At 40.1% G+C, this 19,900-nt stretch overlaps 1 protein-coding gene across 4 annotated transcripts in view; it reads right to left on the bottom strand.

Moving 5' to 3' along the window:
- Positions 1-18,980, bottom strand: part of LOC124874967 (zinc finger MIZ domain-containing protein 1-like) — a 149,605-nt gene extending 130,625 nt beyond the window's left edge. For 3 of the 4 annotated variants that reach the window (XM_047376682.1, XM_047376683.1, XM_047376684.1), the window contains exon 1: positions 18,786-18,980. The gene's annotated coding sequence lies outside the window, so the exon portion shown is untranslated. The remainder of the gene's footprint in view (positions 1-18,785) is intronic. The other variant, XM_047376685.1, reaches the window with a different exon arrangement.
- Positions 18,981-19,900: the final 920 nt, after the last annotated feature.

Below are 19,900 nucleotides of genomic sequence, written 5' to 3'. Positions count from 1 at the left end.
GGGCAGCAACAGAGACGGCACAATCACCTCTATTTTTTATCGATCTAATGTCATATTCAAATTTTCTAAGAAACAAAATTTTGGCTTTCATTGGTATGAGCCACAGTTATTAAACAGAAATAAATGCTTGAAATATATCACTCTTATATGAGTTTCACCTGTTAGAGGAAGTTGTGAAAATAAGCTATCAACATATTATGATATGCGGAGTTACTGAGATGCACCTGTATGCTCTGCAGGTACAGACAGCAGCATCAGTGACTTGCAGAGGACATTAGGCAAATCTCTCAGGCTGTATTTGGGTAAATGTAATTCACAAACAAATCAAGGGATGCAACATTCAGGGCTTCGCCAAACAGTCGATTTCCTAGACAAATAAAGCCTAGACATGTGAGGCTTGGGTGCAGTCTACGCACTCAGGGAGGCACTTACGACAACAAGTCGCCATGAGTTCATTTAACTGCTGAACATCATGGGCGAAGAGTAAAATGAAACCTTAGCAATGCTGTTGTTGCAAGTCCATTCATTCTGAAATAATCTTTTTAGTGATTTGAGAGTAACGATTCATACCACTCACTAATGAATACGCGACTGAACTAATCATTAAAGATATTTATGAATAATATCGTCTCGGAAATGCTGCCACAAGCAAGTCTGCAGGCCATTACCATGTGAATTTGGATGTCGATGACACGACAAGCAGACAGGAGTGATTAGTCTTTCATCAGTCTTCTGCTCTTGCACTGACAAGATGATTGAGTTGAACGAAGCTGCTTTTTTCCTTTTTCTCACTTTGAAAGAAGCCACTTGACAAAACTGCTCATTCCAATCATTGATCCCCCCTAAAAATTAAGAAAACAAAAAGCGGAGGACAGCTTGTGAAAGGCTTTCTTTCACTTTTCCTATTGAAAACACCCAAAAAAAACACTTCAAGACCTGACGTCATGTACAACCAGCTTGTCAAAAATATTTCACCGAGTGTTAACCTGCTTGACCCTTTTGAGAACATAACCAGCATTTAATTCACTGTAATGATGTACAATATGACAAGTCAGACAAAATTTACTGTGACAGATTGAATGGGTCCCAACATAAATATAATTACAGCTCACATGATCCTCTCCACCTCCCTCTTCTTAGAGGAAGAGCACACAAAGATGAAGCAGAATACGCAGTCTCCAGTAATTTACTTTTTCAACTTGGTCCTTGACATTATCTGGTGCCAAAATAGAAAAACAATAAAAGTACACAGTGTTGTTGCAGTAACTGCACTGAAGTTATAAAGGTTCTAAAACAATTACAGGAAATGTAATATGTCTTACAGTTGTCTAAAAATGGATTCTTGTGTAGTATTATACAGACAGAATCTTTTCTCTTGCTGTGTCCTACCTGCAGTGTTTCCTCTCAATGATATAAAACATCTTATAACACTTTTTAAAAGACTGTATTTTATAGTCACTGACATCAGTAAGTCTGAACTCTGATCCTTGTTGATGGGATCACAACACCCCTGGGTCCATAAAGTCATTTTAGATAGCCTGCGAGAGTGGGCCCAGCTAACTTTTTTTGTTTTTGTTTTTACAAAGATGCTTTGGAAGTAAAAATGAGTGGCTTTTGTTACACCAAATGATTTCATTGTTCAGTATCACCGTAACTTCAACAGGAGAAGATCAGTACCAGTTAGATAAGTTATGCATGAAAGACTGTTCTGGATTCTCTTTGATGTGACATTTTAAGCTTGAATCAGACACCAACATGACTGTCTGTATCTGTGTCTTTGATATTGTGATTTTAAAATTATGTCTAGTTGTCATAAAAAATACAAACTTTAAAGTAGAATACCTAAATATATGACATTCTTAGCCAGAGAAAAGACACTTTGTTATTGAGAAAAATAACTCGTTACTGCTACAGTATATATTGACATGTCACAAGATAATGAGAAAAATGACAAATTATCTTAAGCAGTAAGGTCCCTGTTGTATCCCATAGGTTTTTGCAGTGTAGCCAAAAATAACAAAATTATCCTCCATATTTCAAAAAGTTGTGCTTTAGAGAAATTGTAGTCCAACTCAGCCTGCACGGTGTAATGTTATCCCCTTCGTAGCTTTCAGGCTTGTCGTCTGCCAGATTGTGGTAGTTACTTGATGTTTTTCTAGCTCTGTCAGCACAAAGTAGCTCTCAGAGTAAACACATTACCGCAAAAGGAAATTAGTTAATTGCCTCCTTTAAGTGGATATGCAACTTTTGAGGCAAAAATAGTATAAGCAACGTCTTCATATGTCCATATGTTCTGACTATAGAAACCCAACGTTTGTTTCATCCTAAAAGAGATGGTGATGTTACTTTGGTTTTGCAGATGACCAGGGTAGTGTAGACATCTGCAGCGAACCATTCGCCAGAACTGTTTCCAGTTCGTCGATGTCGTCATCTTCTGTTTTATCCGGGACCGGGTCGTGGGAGCAGCAGACTCAGCAGAGACGCCCAGACGTCCCTCTCCCCAGACACCTCCTCCAGCTCCTCAGAGGGGAGCCCAAGGTGTTCCCAGGCCAGCCCAGAGACGTGTTCAGCATGTCCAGCGTGTTCTGGGCTGTCCCCTGGGCCTCCTCCCAGTGGGACGTGCCTGGAACACCTCCCGAGGAAGGCGTCCAGGAGACTTCCGATATAGATGCCCGAGCCACCTCAACTGGCTCCTCTCGATGTGGAGAAGCAGCGGCTCTACCCCGAGCCCCTCCCGGATGGCCAAGCTCCTCACCCTATCTCTAAGGGAGTGCCCGGCCACCCTACGGAGGAAGCTCATTTCAGCCGCTTGTATCCGGGATCTCGTTCTTTCGGTCATGACCCAAAGTTCATGGCCATAGGAACGTGGACCAACCGGTAAATCGAGAGCTTCATTTTTCGGCTCAGCTCTCTCTTCACCATAACGAACCGGCACAGTGCCTCCATTACTGCGGCAGCCGCACCGATCCGTCTGTCGATCTCCCGCTCCATTCTTCCCTCACTCATGAACAAGACGCCAAAATACTTAAACTCCTCTACTTGAGGCAGGAACTCCCCTCCAACCTGAAGAGGACAAGCCACCCTTTTCCGGTCGAGAACCATGGCCTCGGACTTGGAGGAGCTGATCTTCATCCCAGCCGCTTCACACCCGGCTGCGAACCCCCCCAGCGTATGCTGTAGGTCTTGGCTAGAGGGGGCCAGCAAGACCACGTCATCAGTAAAAAGAAGAGTCGAAATCCACTGGTCCCCAAACCAGACCCCCTCCGGCCCTTGGCTGCACCTAGAAATCCTGTCCATAAAAGTTATGAACAGGACCGGTGACAAAGGGCAGCCTTGCCAGAGTCTACATCATGCACCGGGAACAGGCCCGACTTAGTGCCGGCAATGCGGACCAAACTCCTGCTCCGCTTGTACAGAGACCGGATGGCCCCTAATAAAGGGTCCCCAATTACATACTCCTGGAGCATTCCCCACAGGGCACCACAAGGGACACAGTAGAATGCCTTCACCAGGTCCACAAAACACACGTGGACCGGTTGGGCAAACTCCCATGAGCCCTCGAGTACCCTGTAGAGGGTATAGAGCTGGTCCAGTGTTCCACAGACGGGACAAAAACCACACTGTTCCTCCTGAAGCCGAAGTTCGACTATCGGCCGGACTCTCCTCTCCAATACCCTGGCGTACGCCTTACCAGGGAGGCTGAGGAGTGTGATCCCCTTGTAGTTGGAACACACCTTCTGGTCACCCTTCTAATGAAGGGGGACCACTGTTGGTATAAGATGCTATGGAAAACTTAAAAAGTCACCGGTCAATGATGAACAGACAATATGGCGGCGAGGTAAGAAAACATATAGGGTTAAGCTACTGGGAAATGTTGATGAGTGGCATGAGAACTAGGTGTGGCTAATTAGGGGAATGTGGGGCAGCTGGGGAAGAAGCAGATCTAGGAAACTCGGGGAAGGTGATAAGCTAAAAAACACATAATGAACATAGAGGGAGCTGAACCAGAATACAATATGATCTACTAACTAATGAAAAAGAACTCCAGAGTAAGAGTCTAAACCAAATACACATATACCAGAACAGAAGAAAGAACTAAGACATCTAACACAAAGACAGTAACTGATGGGGCGAGACCTTGAGGTCTGTACATATAATCCACAAGAACAGGTAAAATTGTTCTTCTAGAGGTAGCAAGAGCCAGAACATTTCATTAGAACTAAAGTGCAGAAACCCTGCAAAGTCTTCATAGATCCCTTACACTGAAACAAACCCATTTAATATTTCATGGACATCACACAAAAACATGCTCTGCCCAGACTATGCATCAAGAACCAGCTGCATAAACAAAATAATGTCATTTTGTTTTTGAGGCTCTGAGACAAAGAACAAATTTCTCTGTTTTTACACACTATTGTATGTCATTCATTGACAAATAATAATCCAAATGCAAAAACAGATGAGAACCAAAAACACAAACACCCACTTATCATGACTTTTATGGAGTGCTAAAGCCACTCCAAAAGCCGTGCCACCCTATGTAAAGACCTATGTTGTGCATATTAAAAACATCACCACTGAACAGAAAAAACCTGCCTTACATTGGACTAAGAAAAGAAATCATTCAGATTAGTTACATGCACAACAGCTGTTAAAGCAATATGTTCCAGTTAAAATGTTAAAATACAAAATTGAACCAGATGAGATGAACAATTGTTTGATAATGTACAGGAGGTGTTGCACTTCTCCTTAAAGAGGGAAACAACTTCCGCACAAACCAGTGGTCAACCCAGATTTTGTTTTGCATTCCGACGTCACATATAACCCTCACACACAGATGTCCAAGAAAGAGATGTATGAAGCAAATCAATTTTAAGATTACATCTGAAACTTTATCTTTAACTTTGTTTGCCCCTTAAGTTATGCAGATCAAGACATAAAGACTCAATCTCCAACAGTAACCACCTCTGTCTTCCTTTATGTTAATGTAAAACACATTAGTATTAAACCAGGAACACACTATGCACATGCATGGTGACACGAAGGATGCTGTGCCCTCGGGTGAGCCATCTCTCTCTCTCTCCCTCCTTTCCCATGCCAGCTCCACAGCGTCTGTGACTCAAACATGCCCTCCTTTTAGAGCAGATGGTCAAAAATAGCGTCTACCATCAACATTTTCTAAGCTGTGGGACCCGTTGGGCCACACACACACACACACACTGCTTGCCAAGAGGGAGCGGGGCCTGCAATATATGTGTGTCATGCAACGCTAATCTGGTCAGTCGCAGCATTTCTCTGTGTGATACCGACAAAGCGAGAACACCCTGTTGTTACAAACAAGCTTATGCAATCTGCAACTATAAATAGTTGTGTGAAGCCCGTCTGCATATGTGCTTCACTGTCTGTTTACACCAGACAGCGCTGGCCAATTAATTAGCATTCATCATCAGAAGACGTTGCAGTTATTATATCTGTGATTACCATTATTGTGGAATATAGAATCTTTTGTCTCCTCAGCGGGGATTCTGTTTATTTCCTGAAGTCGCTGAAGAGGACGGGACGGCGCGCCAATATAAAAAAAGGACATGGCAATACATGGAAACAGATACAACATGTTTATAGAAGAGTTATTCAAAGTCAACCTTGTGACAATGGCATACATAACTACAGGCCACGTTTTTTTTAGAAGCTACAGTGCGAGTTGTATAGATTCATAAATGTGCACACAATGAAATCTTATTAAATACACTCAATCCATGTAGTAGAAGTGAACTTAAAGGGGTATTTTGGATTTTTTTTAAGTGAGGATCTGATTTTTGATAGGCTCCTTATCTGTAGTAGACCAATGTCATATTGCACTGAATTTACAGAGAAATTAATAAGCCCTACAAGAACCCCCCCTTTTATGGAGTTTTAATATCACAATATTTCATTACACCCCCACTATAGAAAGAATGAAATCTTACCCAACTTTAGCTAAGCTTTTCTCTACACTAACATACATCACTCATCTACATTAAAATATGACACAAGGAAATCTAAAGAAGTCCAATGTGTAAAAAAAGTATTCCTAATAAAAACTCAATAGGTGAGCGTATAAGGCCAGATTAGTGAAAGAAGATTTATTGCACTTATTAAGAGGAAAGAGAAGTAGAACAGAAGATGTATAATTGCACCGATATTCTGGGGTAATGTATTCCATGCTTTCCAGTCCTGACAGCAAGGCCTTCTTTCAATGCCCACAGCTGTCATGTTCATATACCGGCCTCAGTCTGCGGTGCATGCCCTGCACCTGGCTAACCGACCGCACACAGACACTGTGTTAGCATGAAGGTACGATGTAAGCTGACACGCGGATTGTGGGTGGGGTGTCACAGCCGTCTGCACAGTATCATCAGTAAATATTATTTTTCCCTTTCTTCATGTAGTGGGGAAAGCAGTACAATATGGTCAAGAAAGAGACAAAATCTGGTCAAACTGTTAATGTAGGTAGTCCTCTACTGAGAAGTGACAAAAAAAGAAATATTCCACTAAACAGTTTACAAATGATCAATAGCTGTTCAAAGCTCCTAAGATGAGAGACATTCACTGTTTTTTGTGGTAGAAAATTAAAAAGAAATACAATATTTGTGACTGTCGGTTAGACTACACAGCATTATCTGAGTGATGAGAAAATATTAACTTTACCTTCCACATATTTGCTGTCCACCCCACATGGCTTAGGGCAAACTTTAAACAGGACATCTTATGGCTTTCTTTCAACAATGATTTCCTTCTTGTCACTCTTCCATAAAGGTCAGCAAACTGCAGCAATGAGTGGAATCTTCGGGTCACCAAGTCTCCATAACAACAACTTACTTGAAGGCTTTCAACACTTCTTTACTAAATAAAAATATGAAGGGCCAATAAATATAAAGGGTGAATTTTGTGTCAAAACTGGGCAAATTCTGAAAAATAAATACAATAAAATGTGAGTATTGTGTCTGTATTCTCAGAGTGTACCTATTAAGCTCAATGATCTAGTCTGTAATTTCATAGTAGCTTTAAAAACAGCCATCATAAATGATAGGGGAAGAAGACTGATGTCTGCAGCTGAAAACTGTTCTACTTGTTATGCCTTAAAATCTCCCTTGATCCCGTGTGGCCGATCAATAACACTGATACAATCTAACTCAGACATGCTTGTCAGGATGAAGGCTCATTCGGTTTACACTCCGGTCAGCTATAATAAGAGTGTTTGCATTAATGTAGCACATCTGACAGATATCCAGTGTCTGGCTGAAAAATGAGCATGATTTCCAATTTATTCTTGATGTTTGACACATTACAACCACTATTATTACACCAACGCTCTCAGCTTCCAACTAATTGTCTTAGCTTGGGTCAGTCTAAACCTGCTATTTCTTTTGAACTGAAACAAATTTTCTCTTTTTTAAACAGCCAGTCTAGTTCAGACAGCTCGGAGTCAAGAACCAAAAGGTTTAAAAAGTCTTTTGCAATTGACAGCCAATGTGAGCATAATGGTTAGCATTGCCCTTTTTGAACAAAGCACCCAGTTATACTTTTCAGCTTTAATCTACCACAGAATGGGCAGGCTCTCAGGCCAAGGAAAACCATAATTCCTTACCTGCATATCAGGTGTGTTTTAGATATGTCTCTCCTACGACACAGCTAATTTGGGCTTAAGTACACCCTGAGCATAATATGGATTTCTGGTAATGACCAGTTTATTCAGTCCAGGTGTGTGGACTCAGGCAAACATCTAAAACAGGTAGGGCACTGACCATAGAGGACTGGGACTGGACACCACTGAGGCGAGCTTGAACTGCTCTGCCGGTCTGTTACTCTGTAGTTCCTTCCTCATTTAAAACCTAAAATTTCTTTAGTGTTTACAAAATGTTTTAGCATTGTGGGTTCTGAATGTTATTACGTACCTCTCCTGAACAATCTCATACGTAGCTCTCCTAAAAAACCAAGTGCTCATGTACTAAGGTAACCCCTTTAGTGAATTTAATTCAATTCAATTCAGTTTTATTTATATAGCGCCAATTCACAACACATGTCTCAAGGCACTTCACCACAGTCAGGTACAGACATTCCAATTAATCCTAACCATTGAGCAGTGCAGTCATAGTTATTTATTTAAAAAGTACCCTAGTGAAAGTACCCTACGTGGAAGATCTCAGGACCTATTTGATTCCAAAAGTAAACAGATAAAAAGAGAGATGCAATGAGATATCTGAAAGTTGGCAATACAAAAATCAGATTTTTTCCAGGTCGTGAAAGCATATTTAAATGCGAACAGGTAGGGCTGACAGTAACACTCTTCAGTGTAGAAGTTGTTACAGCAGCTAGAAGACTAAGTCAGCTATTTTGTATTTAGTAAGGTGTTCAGATGGGAAATCATACATACCATGAAGACATGTTGGCTATTAATAAATACTGCTACTTAAAGGGAGTGCCAGAATTTCAGCAGATAATAGGAAGGCTGAACATCTTAAAACAAGTTTGCTGTTATCATCTCTGAGATTTTGACCTTTGCCATGGAACGTGCTAAATTTGAAAATGTTAGCAGCCTTTTAGAAACCTCAGAGTGAAACTAACAATGTAATTTCTCTACATTAAGCACATGGTGAATAAAATTCCCAGTTATTGATGCTAACTGCTGACATAGTGCTAATCGCTAATATAAGATGAGAAAGACAGCATAAAGGGGAACTCCATAAATAATAGTATAACCCAGTTTTACACCAACTCCTGTCTTACATACCAGGTGTGACGTTACATCTGCTGATATAACAGGAAGACTTGACAAAATATTCTTAAATGTTGTTAATTACAGCTATTAAAGAGAAATTAGATTCAGCGGGAATCAGTATTGGCCTGTCAAAGCTTTAGAAAAGCTAGAGATCTGACATCTGCCACAAAAGGGCCTCTTATGTATCACCAGATGATTGCATAACAGAGCAAGCCACCAGGAATTTTATCAACCTGCATTTAACATCTCAAATGCCAACTTCCAAGCATCTGGCAGTTTATATTTGGGGATATTTGGGAATGGGGATGAGAGGGTGGTTGGGGGAAGGGTTCTTGGGAAAGAGATTACCCTCAGACCTTTTCTTTGAAAGCACCAAAGAATGGGTGAAAGAGATTCCCTGTGAGTTAGTAAATCCCAGTTAATTTTCCCTGTCAGAAAACAATGAAATATGGACCCCCACAGGCTCTGTTGAATGTAACTCTAACACTTGTTCAGAATCCCCATCGTTACTCAGATGTGTGGATCCTTCTGCCCTGAAAAGTTAACGAAACATTCCAGAAGACCCACAAGACTCCACAAATTATTGGTTCAAGCTTTCAGGAGCCTTTTCGTTGGACCCATTTTCTGTTAGCAGGATTAAAACTCTAAAGATTTCAAATTCTGAGATTAGCAGCTGGTTTCACAGCCTGTGCTGCAATTTAGGAGGCAAATATGCAACACTATCACATGCTGCCAAATCTGACAACCCTTCACGGTTGGACCTTGTTTAATTTATAAAAGATGGGACTACGGAGATGCCGGATGTTATTTATTATTCAGAACCTTTCATTTGCACTTAACACTGCAGCAATGCTCTGTGTCATCATCTGTGTATGTTTTTCACAGCATGTCACATTCAACATGCATGAGCCAGCGACTGCTGGGGGGCCTTGAAAGCTCCAATTATATCCGTCGTGGATTACAGCTCAAAGATTGGATTTGTGTCCTTTTTTCCCCCACAATGTTGCACTCTAAATCTAACTCCCTTTTAAATTCTGAAATCCTGCTGACAAGAAACAAACATGTAAACAAGATATTCGCTATATTTAATTGCTTTTCAATGTAGATATGAAGTCGTTCAAACAAAGTTTTTTCTCATTCGCTTTGAAAAGAAAACACTACATCAGAGCGTCAGCTTGCTTTGAGCAATCATGTGTCTAAGACCTGAAAAAGTTGGCAAATAATTGGCAAATAAAAACAAGAAAAGTAACAACCTCCTATTAGTCTGCAACATATAGGCTTTACTGGCTGTGAACTAAACTGGGAAAACCCAGTTTGTGTCTATAGATAATTAAAACTTTTCAGTTTTAGAGGTTAAGATGGGTGTTCCTTAAAGTTTAATCTTGGGATCCAATCTTCTTAAATTTAAATAAGTAATCTTGATAGATTCAGCTATAGTTAATTGTTTTACATAATTATTTACAAAGTGGCATTATGTTTAAAAGAAGCAATACATTCTTTCCAGTCTGCATTTGACCTTTGTCATAGTTCTTTGGTCAAGTTAAAACAGGTACTGAATATACGGTTTCTGCTCATTAATTACTAATCTTGCTGTTACTACAATAGATGGAAGCTATCTGGAGATGGTAACGCTTTATAAATATCTTGGCATTTAAACAGATAACTTAATGGTTGATGTATATACTGATAATCTTCTGAAAAATCTCAGAGCAAATCTTGGGTTTTAATGTTTTGTGCCAATTTTCTTTGGGGGGGGGGGTAAAAAAAATAAACCAAGACAAATCATTTTGCACTTTTTCTACTTTTATTATTATCTATAACCTCTACAACTCAATTAACAAAGATTAAAAAAAATAACGTCTTTCCATTAGTAAGTACAAAGTTAAATCTATGCTTTGATCACAGAACTTTTTGGGTAGAATCATAATTAAGTTCCTCTTAATCTTCATTTTTGTAGCAGAAGGCTGAGGTTTTTATACCAACACTGACTGGTATTTAGACTTTTTCATTATTCCCTCCACCTAAGACCCCAGTTCCAAGAAGAGCAGCCCCAAAGCATGATGCCTCCTCCACTATGGTTTTCTGTAGGCATGGTGTTTCCCAGACTGATAGCGTTTGACACCGAGTTCCCTCTGATGCTTTCGAAGCTTTCGTCTTCTGCAGACCATTGCCTTAGTTGTGAAGCCTGAGCAGCTGAACTTCACTTTTATTTAACATGAGTTTGATTGAGTTGGCTAATTCTAAATGCAGCCACATACAGTGTTTATATTAGGATATACACATTTATAACAAATTAATCAGGCTTTTTATATTTTCTTTGTCCCTAAAAGATTTCCGTTTTGTTTTTCAGGTTGTACAGGTTATACTTCACATTGAAATTGGAGAAAGTTCTGAAATAATTTATCTTGGTCTCATTTTTTTAACATCATCAAATCCTTTCATTTTTTTAGGGCTGTTTAGACTTTTATCTCCACAGTATCTATCACAAATAATGGTCAATCCAAAGAATCTTGAACCTAATTTACACCACATGCTAGCACATGACACCAGAAATAGTGTTTCTAAAGCTATTAATCAGAAGGTGTGTGTTTACGTTTGAGAAAACCTGCCCTCCAGCATGGCTGCAGCTGTGAGAGGACTCAGGTCCATTGTTCGGACTAACAAGGGCCGCAGAGGTCACTTGCATTTTCACAAGGGCTTTGCCAGAGGGGATAGGGAGTCGAGCGGCAACATCGTCTTGTTTGGTATGGATCTACACTAAAGCTTTTTCTATGAATTCCCAGTCTATTATAAAGGGGGTATATTAGATTAAGTGAGATTATGCTGAGAGGGGCTTCCTAAAAAGAGCAAAGAAAAAACACATTCGGTACTTAGCACGCAAGTCAACAGAGGGATTAGGCCAAAAGAGCAAAGTAATATCCAGTGCTGATACACGTTCATTCATCCACAGGCTGAGTATCTGAGTGGCCCTAAATGTTTAGCAGGATCTGTTTTTAGCAACAAGTATCTACCATAACTTGCATCGCCATATTTTGGCCATAATGATGAAAATAATCAGCTTTTGCTGTCAATCCCCTCCTTTCCTCTCTCCCTGTACAAGTAGTTTGTGCAATAACAACTCCGATCACCAATGCAACCAAAAATATGCACCGAGTGGTTGCACACTCTAACATGATTAAATGATGTGTGGTCTGGCGTCACTCCCGGCACCTCTCCCATCCCCTCATTCAGCTCTGTATCTCCATCCTGCACGCAAGCGAGCAAGCCATACAGATTCTCTTTCCCTTAGCTGTGTTTTGAAAATAGACGTTTCATATTAACAGTCAACATTGACGTTGACAGGTACAGTATGACCATTCTCCTCCACCGCCCCAAAAAGTTATAATTTCTTCTCGGCGGATATCTGCTCATCCTACGTTCCTGCAGCCGTGTGTCATGGACGTGGAGTGTCACAAATCATCACTAACACACACATGAGGAATTCAGAGTTGGCATGTAGAGGAGGAATACGAGGTGTAATGATGAACAGCCAATTTTGAAAGCTGGAAGGAAAATTTTGATCCAGTACTGAAATAGTGCTACAGTGCTCTATTGGAAAAACACATTGCAAGAAAGTTTTCTTGATAGAATTTTAAAGCTAAAGCTGGCAAAATCTTCAGTACTTTAAATCCTATATGTTAGCTATAATCAGAATCTCTTAACCAGGGTGCTGTGCCTTACATAGGCCTGGAAATTACTTATATTTTACCAAAAACGTCAATACACTGTATTGGGATTTTACGTGACAGAAACACATTTTGCTGCAATTACAGCTGCAAGTCTCAAAATGGATATGGGGCATCTGTGAACAGCAACTTTCAAATCTTACCTCATATTTCTAATTAGATTTAGGTGTGGGCTTTGACTGGGCCATTCTAACACATGAATATGCTTTGATCTAAACCTTTCCATTGTAGCTCTCGCTGTATGTTAAGGGTCGTCCTGCTGGAAGGTGAACCTCTGCCCCAGTCTCAAGTCTTTTGCCGCCTCTATCAGGTTTTCTTCCAGGATAATCCTGTATTTAGCTCCATCCAGCTTTCTGCCAAAGAAAAGACTCCCCAAAACATGATGCTGCCGCCAACATGTTTCACCATCGAGATGGCTTATGACAAATATTATTATTTATAACCAGACTGCTGCATCCTTCTAAACAACTTTCTCCCTGACCTGTCTGGAGTGTTCTTTTTGGTCGTTACGATGCTATTTGGTCATTGAAGTTCACTGACGAACCTATTAGACTTTCACAAACTTCCTAAGGCAATTGGTTGCACTGGATTGTATTCAGGTGTAGCAGATTAAACATTGTAGAGTACAAATGCATGCCCCTATTTTCAGATTTTAATTTAAAAAAAAACGTTCGAGAAGAAGATAAAAAATACAAAACACAGAAAGGGCTGCTCATTGCAGCTGCATTTATTCACATTTATCTTCCTGTAACACATTGGTCGCTCACACAAGACACTTCTCAGTTAAACCTGAAACTCACGGTCAACGTTTGGGAAAGCGGTACCCATTTATAAGGGGTCACAAGTTGGTCGCACTCACCATAAAGCTTATACTGCGGAGAGTCTCACAAGACTTACTGTGAAAGAGTGAACCAGCCAAAAAGAGTCCATGAGAATTTCAATCACATGTACTCACTTTAGTTTAGTTGTGGCTAAAAAAAACGCTTTACAAAAACCTGATAGAGTGCAAACATTTATGCAGAAATGTATGGATTTATAAGAAGTTTTAAAGCACAAAGATTAGAAAGCTGATTTAATAGAGAATAGTTTTGCATGCATCTAAATTCAGCACAAACACATGATTATTAGGAACTAAATGCAAGTTGACACAAGGGTAACACTCACAATTTAAGCACCAGAACGACACAGTAAAACACTTTTCTGTGGGTGATTCATTCCAAGAATTTATTCCACTGAGCAAAGACAACACTGAGTAGGACCTTGAGCGAAACCTACACAAACCTCCCACAGCCTCTGACCGCCAAAGATGAGCAGGCAGGTCACCTCTCTTCCTTCTACATAGCGCTTTTGGAGAGCTATCTGTATACAGGAGCTGGTATTCCCAAACCCAATCAATAACATTATGATAGGATGCAGCAAACTTGCAGCCATGTTTACCAGCTACTTAGGCAAACAGTTTTGCTTTTGTTAAAAACCATTGGGACAGGTCCTAATTCTTTGTTCTTATACTGCAGATCAAACAGCTCTGTTTGGATTTAACCAAACAGAAATGATTCGTAAGCTGTTTCTAGAAGATTTTCACACACAAAAAAAAGAGCATCAGATAGGTAAGATCTTGAGTTGCTAGTTCACACACACTAGAGCTCTGGGTTTCCTTGCAGCCTGGCCAGCAGTGCTTGTGGAGGTAATGAGGCCTCTTGTGTGTCCTCTGATCTGAGAGCTGAATAATTTCCCATGTGGTGCAGCCATTTCCAGCTTCCGTCTTTACTCTCAACCCGACAGGTGGGGTGGAGAGTGGAGAAACCTCCATCCTGCTCAGCCAAGTGTTGCTATTGTCAATCAACAGTCTCTATCCCATCCAGATGGAGGGAGAATACTTTTTTTTTTCCTAGTGTCTACAACATATAAAATTTGAAACCAAATTTACTATAGACTTGAATCTTTTTTCTTTAATTTGAAATTTCTTCTCTAATCTGTCTATTTTGTGCTTCTTTTTGCAGTTTTGTTCAACTCCGTTCATGTGCTGATGCTTTTCAGTGGTCAGTGGGAAACAGGGAGTTAATAAATGGTCTACTTCAGCAGGCCCAGACACACGTGCTGGGTTGCAGATCTCCGTTTCAATGTGTCTTTTGTTTGACGGCTGGTGTTTCAACATCCTCGACTTGAATAGAAGAAGGTCAGCCTGGTGGGGTCTGCCCTGTGGTTATTCAAGAGTGCAACCTGGGGGCCCCATGGAGGTGGGGGTGACTGGGTAGGAGGGGTTGGGACTGGGAAAAATATGATAAACTCCCCTTCCTTCAAATTTCATGAAACCACTTGGTAGTTTAAGTTTCCTCGATCAGCATTTTATCTCTTCATTGCTCTTAAGTGTTGCGTGCAGACTGAGAAGAAGGGATCAAACCACCAGGTGCATGAGCAACTTCACATCTCAAATAAACAGAGCAATCAATGACTGAAAGGAATCTAAGCAACTGACATATCTTGTATTCCTACAGATGTTTTATAAGACTTCTTTAAAGGTTTGCAGAACAAACTAGGGATGCTACAGGATCAGAAAGTATGAGACCAGGGTTGGTAGTCACATTACTTGTTACTCCCAAACAATTCACTGTGAAATTTAGCTGATATGGACATTACACAACATTACCAGACACTTAATAAAAAGCTAGGTAATAGCCTCGATTTTAATGGGTTTTTCACTAGCAAGTTAGAACCATGTGGTATCCATTTTAAAATGTGTGTCAAGAACTCAGTTGGTTGTCAAATATCAGTTAAAAACAGTCATAAAATGTGTAATCAGTTCTCTGTTGTATTTATAGCTTAAATAAGGCTACATTAATAAAGAGCTACAAATTCAAGAAATTTCACTGCTCATACATAAAATAATTCCTAAGAGAGATGCATTTAAAAACAATCTCCATTACACATAAAGTGATATACTTCAACCATTTATTAAGGTATATTTTGACAACTATGGATTGTTGCCAATGAAAAGCCCAAAGTTTGGATTTTGAATGCATGTTATGTTATGGCATACACAATCATGGGACTGACTGCTGTACAGCATACAGCCATTGACATGTTTGACAAGGGGGGTAAGCCACCAAAAGGTCATTGCAAAAGAAGCTGGCTGTTCACACAGCTCTGTTCCTAAGCATTTTAACAGAAAATTGAGTGGAAGGAAAAAGTGTGAAGAGAGAAAGGCCCACAAGCAACAGGGAAAAGCACAGCTTCAACCCACTCCTGAATCAGAGACAAGGAGAGACTCCACAATGAGGGTAACCAATGAAAGGTCTATGCTAAAGAAGGTGGCCTTTCACATAATTCAAGTTGCTTGAATTCCAGGGTAATGTTTTCACAGTCAGTGATAATTTGTGGAGGCATGCCATCTGATGCTGTTGCTGCTGTTGATGTTTTACCAAATCTAAAGTCTGTCTACCAGTCGTCTACCAGGAAATATTAGAGCACTTCATACTTCTCTCAGCTGACAAGATTTATGGAGTTGATGATTTCTTTTTCCAGCAAGACTTGGCTACACTGGCAAAAGTATTAATACCTGGGTAAATGAACATAGTATCACTGGGCTTGATTGGCCAGTAAACTCACCTGAACTAAACCCCATAGACAATGGGGTCCAGAGAAAAATGAGACATCAGAGCCAACAATGCAGACATCAGCAGAGCCACAGGCGGATCACCTCCATGTTACACTGATGAAGTAATTCATGCAAAAGCAACCCCAAGCCATTTTTTGAGAGCATATACTGTTAAGTACATAGATACTTTTCAGTAGGCTGACATTTCTGTAGTAAAAATAGTTTTTTAATAATGTTCTGTTATATTCTTATTTTCTTTTCCTTTTTTCCTTTCACTTAACTATCTGTTAATATGCTTAGATCTCTGTGAACAGCCAGTGTCTTTAGCATTGAATTTTTGTGGCTTAGTCTCCTTTTGGAGTGTCACTGCAGAACTGTGAAGTGAGCAGTCTTCACCATGATTGTGCAGTCCATAACATAAGTGTACCATCACATTTCTGTATTAAACATACTTGTTTTTATTGGTCTGACGTAACATTCACATTTTTTGGGAAACTGAATTTTTTAACTGATTTTAACCAGCACTTTCACTCGGCGATTGAATGATTATTAAAGCATGTTTGAGAAACTAACAATTCAGCAAATAAATTGAGACTATCAACCCAGATACACCTCTACATTCCAGAAGAATGATTTTTTTTAAAAAGCTTAATGACAAACAGTAGAAATAACTCTCCAGTAGAGCTTAATAAAAGAAGAGAAACACCACACACGGGCTGTGTTACTGCTTGCTAACAACTCCCAAAAGTGGGACTTTGCAAGACTAAAGTGTAAGCGGCATGACAAAAACACACAATCACTCCCTCTCTGTCACTGACAATGGTTAGGAAGTGGAGCAGAGAGCACTGTCTATTTTCCTTAGCTTCCTGGACGGATATAAAAAGTCTGCGTAAAATAAATATAATGTAATAAAAAGTTGCAACAACCTTGAGTCATAAGCGTGCACACATGTAAACCAATACTTTGTTGAACCACCTTTAATTAAGATGTTCACCATTTAGTCTTCTTTAGTGGTAGTATGTCAGCCTCCTGCATCTTAATTTGGCAAAATTTGCCTACCATACTTTCCAAAGGTTCTCCAAATTAATCAGATTGTGAGAACAGCTCGTGTTCACGGCCCGTCTTTTGTTAATACTAAAGTATGCTGGGGTTTAATGTGGTGATGAAAAGTAAAATATCACTTCATCTTCACCTTTTTAGCAGACACTTGACAGTTTTGGGTCACACCTTGCTGGTACTTAGAACTGCTGTAATTTCATCTACCTTGACAAAAGAAAACGCAGTTTCATCTGATGAAAAGTAACCCCAGACCATGATGCTGCCACCACCATATTTCACAGTGGGTAAATACAGCATTTGGTGGTGTGCTATGTTATATCTTATGCCAAACACATCTCTTAGAATCATGGCCAAAGTTCAAGCTTGGTTTTATTAGACCATAAAATATTTTTTATAAGGACTTTAGAGATTTAAGCCAGGCCTGGATGTTGTGTTTGGAAGAAAAACATGAGGCCTCTCACCTGTAGAACACAACCACCACTTGTTGGATATTATTGCAGCTCCTTCGGTATTACTTTCAGGCTCTTGGCAACCTCCCAGAACAGTTTCCACCTTGTCTATTTATCGATAATGGAAAACGTTTAGTTTAAGTAATGTCACATTTCCTGATTCTTTGTACAATTTTTTTCAGACTCTTTCATTAAATGTTAACAAAATCCTTCTAGGAAAGCTGGACTTTATTTCAGGTTTTTTAAATATAGTTGATATAACGGATGTATTCAAGACAACTTCTGAAATTAAATCAGAGGTTGCTTTAACAAAGTATTAGTTGTTTGGACAAATATGTAACCAGGTTATAGCAGCTTCTGTTAGTATTATTTGTTACTTCTATAACTTAACAGATTTGTTTGCTTTTCAGTTGAACAGTTAATTATATATGTCACATTAAAAGTTTTGAAATTATTTATCTTGGTCCTGCTTTTAGTTATATAAGAAAAACTAGAATTTTAAGAGATGTGTAGACTATTTATGTCTGTGTTGAGAGAGGGCTCCCCTACTCAATCCCAACTGGCTCCAAATTCAAACATTAGGATATTTTTTACAGATTCTTTTTAACTTGCAAAAAAGCAAAATCCCATCATGATCCACCAGCAAAGACAACCGAAATCTGCTTTGTATTTACCAGATCACACGTGTTTCTGTTATCAAAGTTCAGAGGCGCTCATACAAACATGACATCCACTGAGCGATCTGCACTGCAGTGACCGTGTCCACCGTTACTCTGCGGCTTGCATACCCGCAGCCATGTGCTTTGTGCACGCCAGAAGCTTAAACGTAACAAAATACAAATAAAACACAGAAACATAAAAGATCTGACTCACAAGAGCGCACACAGAGCAAAATGTGTCCATACTGCAACAATGTAACCTCCGGAGCGTTTACGGAGATCAACGCGGGCATCTGTTCCTTTACCCAAATGCACAACCTGCCTCCCAGCCGAAGATAGCCTGGTAGTAAATAGTAATAACAGCTAATAAAAAGAAGGCAGCGGTTCATTCTAACAGACTCCGACGCTCTCCTCAGAGCCAGTTCAAGCGGTCACACTATTGTTGCAGAAACAATCTGAGCCAAAGTGGAAACACACACAAACGTTAAAAGCAATAAAATAACCCTCCCATCGCAAAGCGTTAAGTTTGCAGCCACTCACCGGGGTGTGATCGGGCGCAGAAAGTCCTCGGTAATAATTCTCGTCTCTTATTATCTGTTTTAGATATCTTCCCTTCCTCACTCTCTCTCTCTCATACACACACGGCTGCTGAGAATGGGACTGAGTAACTGAATAGACTCGGAGAGAGCGCAGTAAGTTGAAGTGTCAAATTACATCGGCTATTCTATTACCGAAGGGACCCGGAGCTCGGTGGCTGCTGACAAAACGTGTGGCGGATTTCTTGTTTTTACCCGCGGAGGGCCGTGTGGGGAAACGGGAGGGACCCGGAGCGGAGCAGAGGAGAGCGGAGCCGGACTGTCGCGCAGCTCCAGCGGCAGCCAGTTGGTTCCTGTATCTGCTGGATCTTTGGAGCAAGCATAGTTTTATTTACTGAATGTTAAACCGATGTAAATGTTTTACTATGCACATGTTTGACTAAATAAACACATAACCTTTGGCTTTATAAGGGTGTATCTTATAAATTAGAATATCATTAAAAAGTTCATTTATTTTAGTACTACACATTAAAAGAAGAAACTATTAAACACCCAGAATTCAGCATAGCATGAAGAGGATTGTGACAAAAAAGCTCATTATAGAGTTTTAGGGACTGCAGCTGAAATCACTGTTTCAAGAGCCACCACACGCAAATGTATCTAGGACATGAGTTATAACTACCACATTCCATGCGTTAAGTCACTTGTCAAGCACTGACAAGATCAGAAGCGTCTTACCGGGGCTGAGGAGAACAAGGACAGAGTGTTGCATGCAAGAATATTAATGGAAAGTTTAGTGGAAGGAAAAGCCATCAGAGTTATATGTTTTGCTTCTGATGTTGCCTCGAGTTCAGGAGTGGCTTAACAGGTATGTGACAGTTGTAGATTATTTCCTTGATAGTGTGTGTGTGGTGGTTCCTAAAGCACTGACTGCAATACCTTCAAGACTGTAGTTATCCAGATTAGCTGTGCAGTAACTTTAGGTAACTTTAGGTGGCTGACTTGACAGTGACTGTCTGCCAGACAACTGTCAAGTCAGCAGTCTTCCCCTTGATTGTCTAGACCGTAACATTTCTGTATGAAAATCCTTTTTTTATATATATTTTTTTAATTACAAGA

The sequence above is a fragment of the Girardinichthys multiradiatus genome, chromosome 10 (genome assembly GCF_021462225.1).
Source record: "Girardinichthys multiradiatus isolate DD_20200921_A chromosome 10, DD_fGirMul_XY1, whole genome shotgun sequence".
NCBI classification, from domain to species: Eukaryota; Metazoa; Chordata; class Actinopteri; order Cyprinodontiformes; family Goodeidae; genus Girardinichthys; species Girardinichthys multiradiatus.
This window is presented reverse-complemented; position numbering and strand designations above follow the sequence as displayed.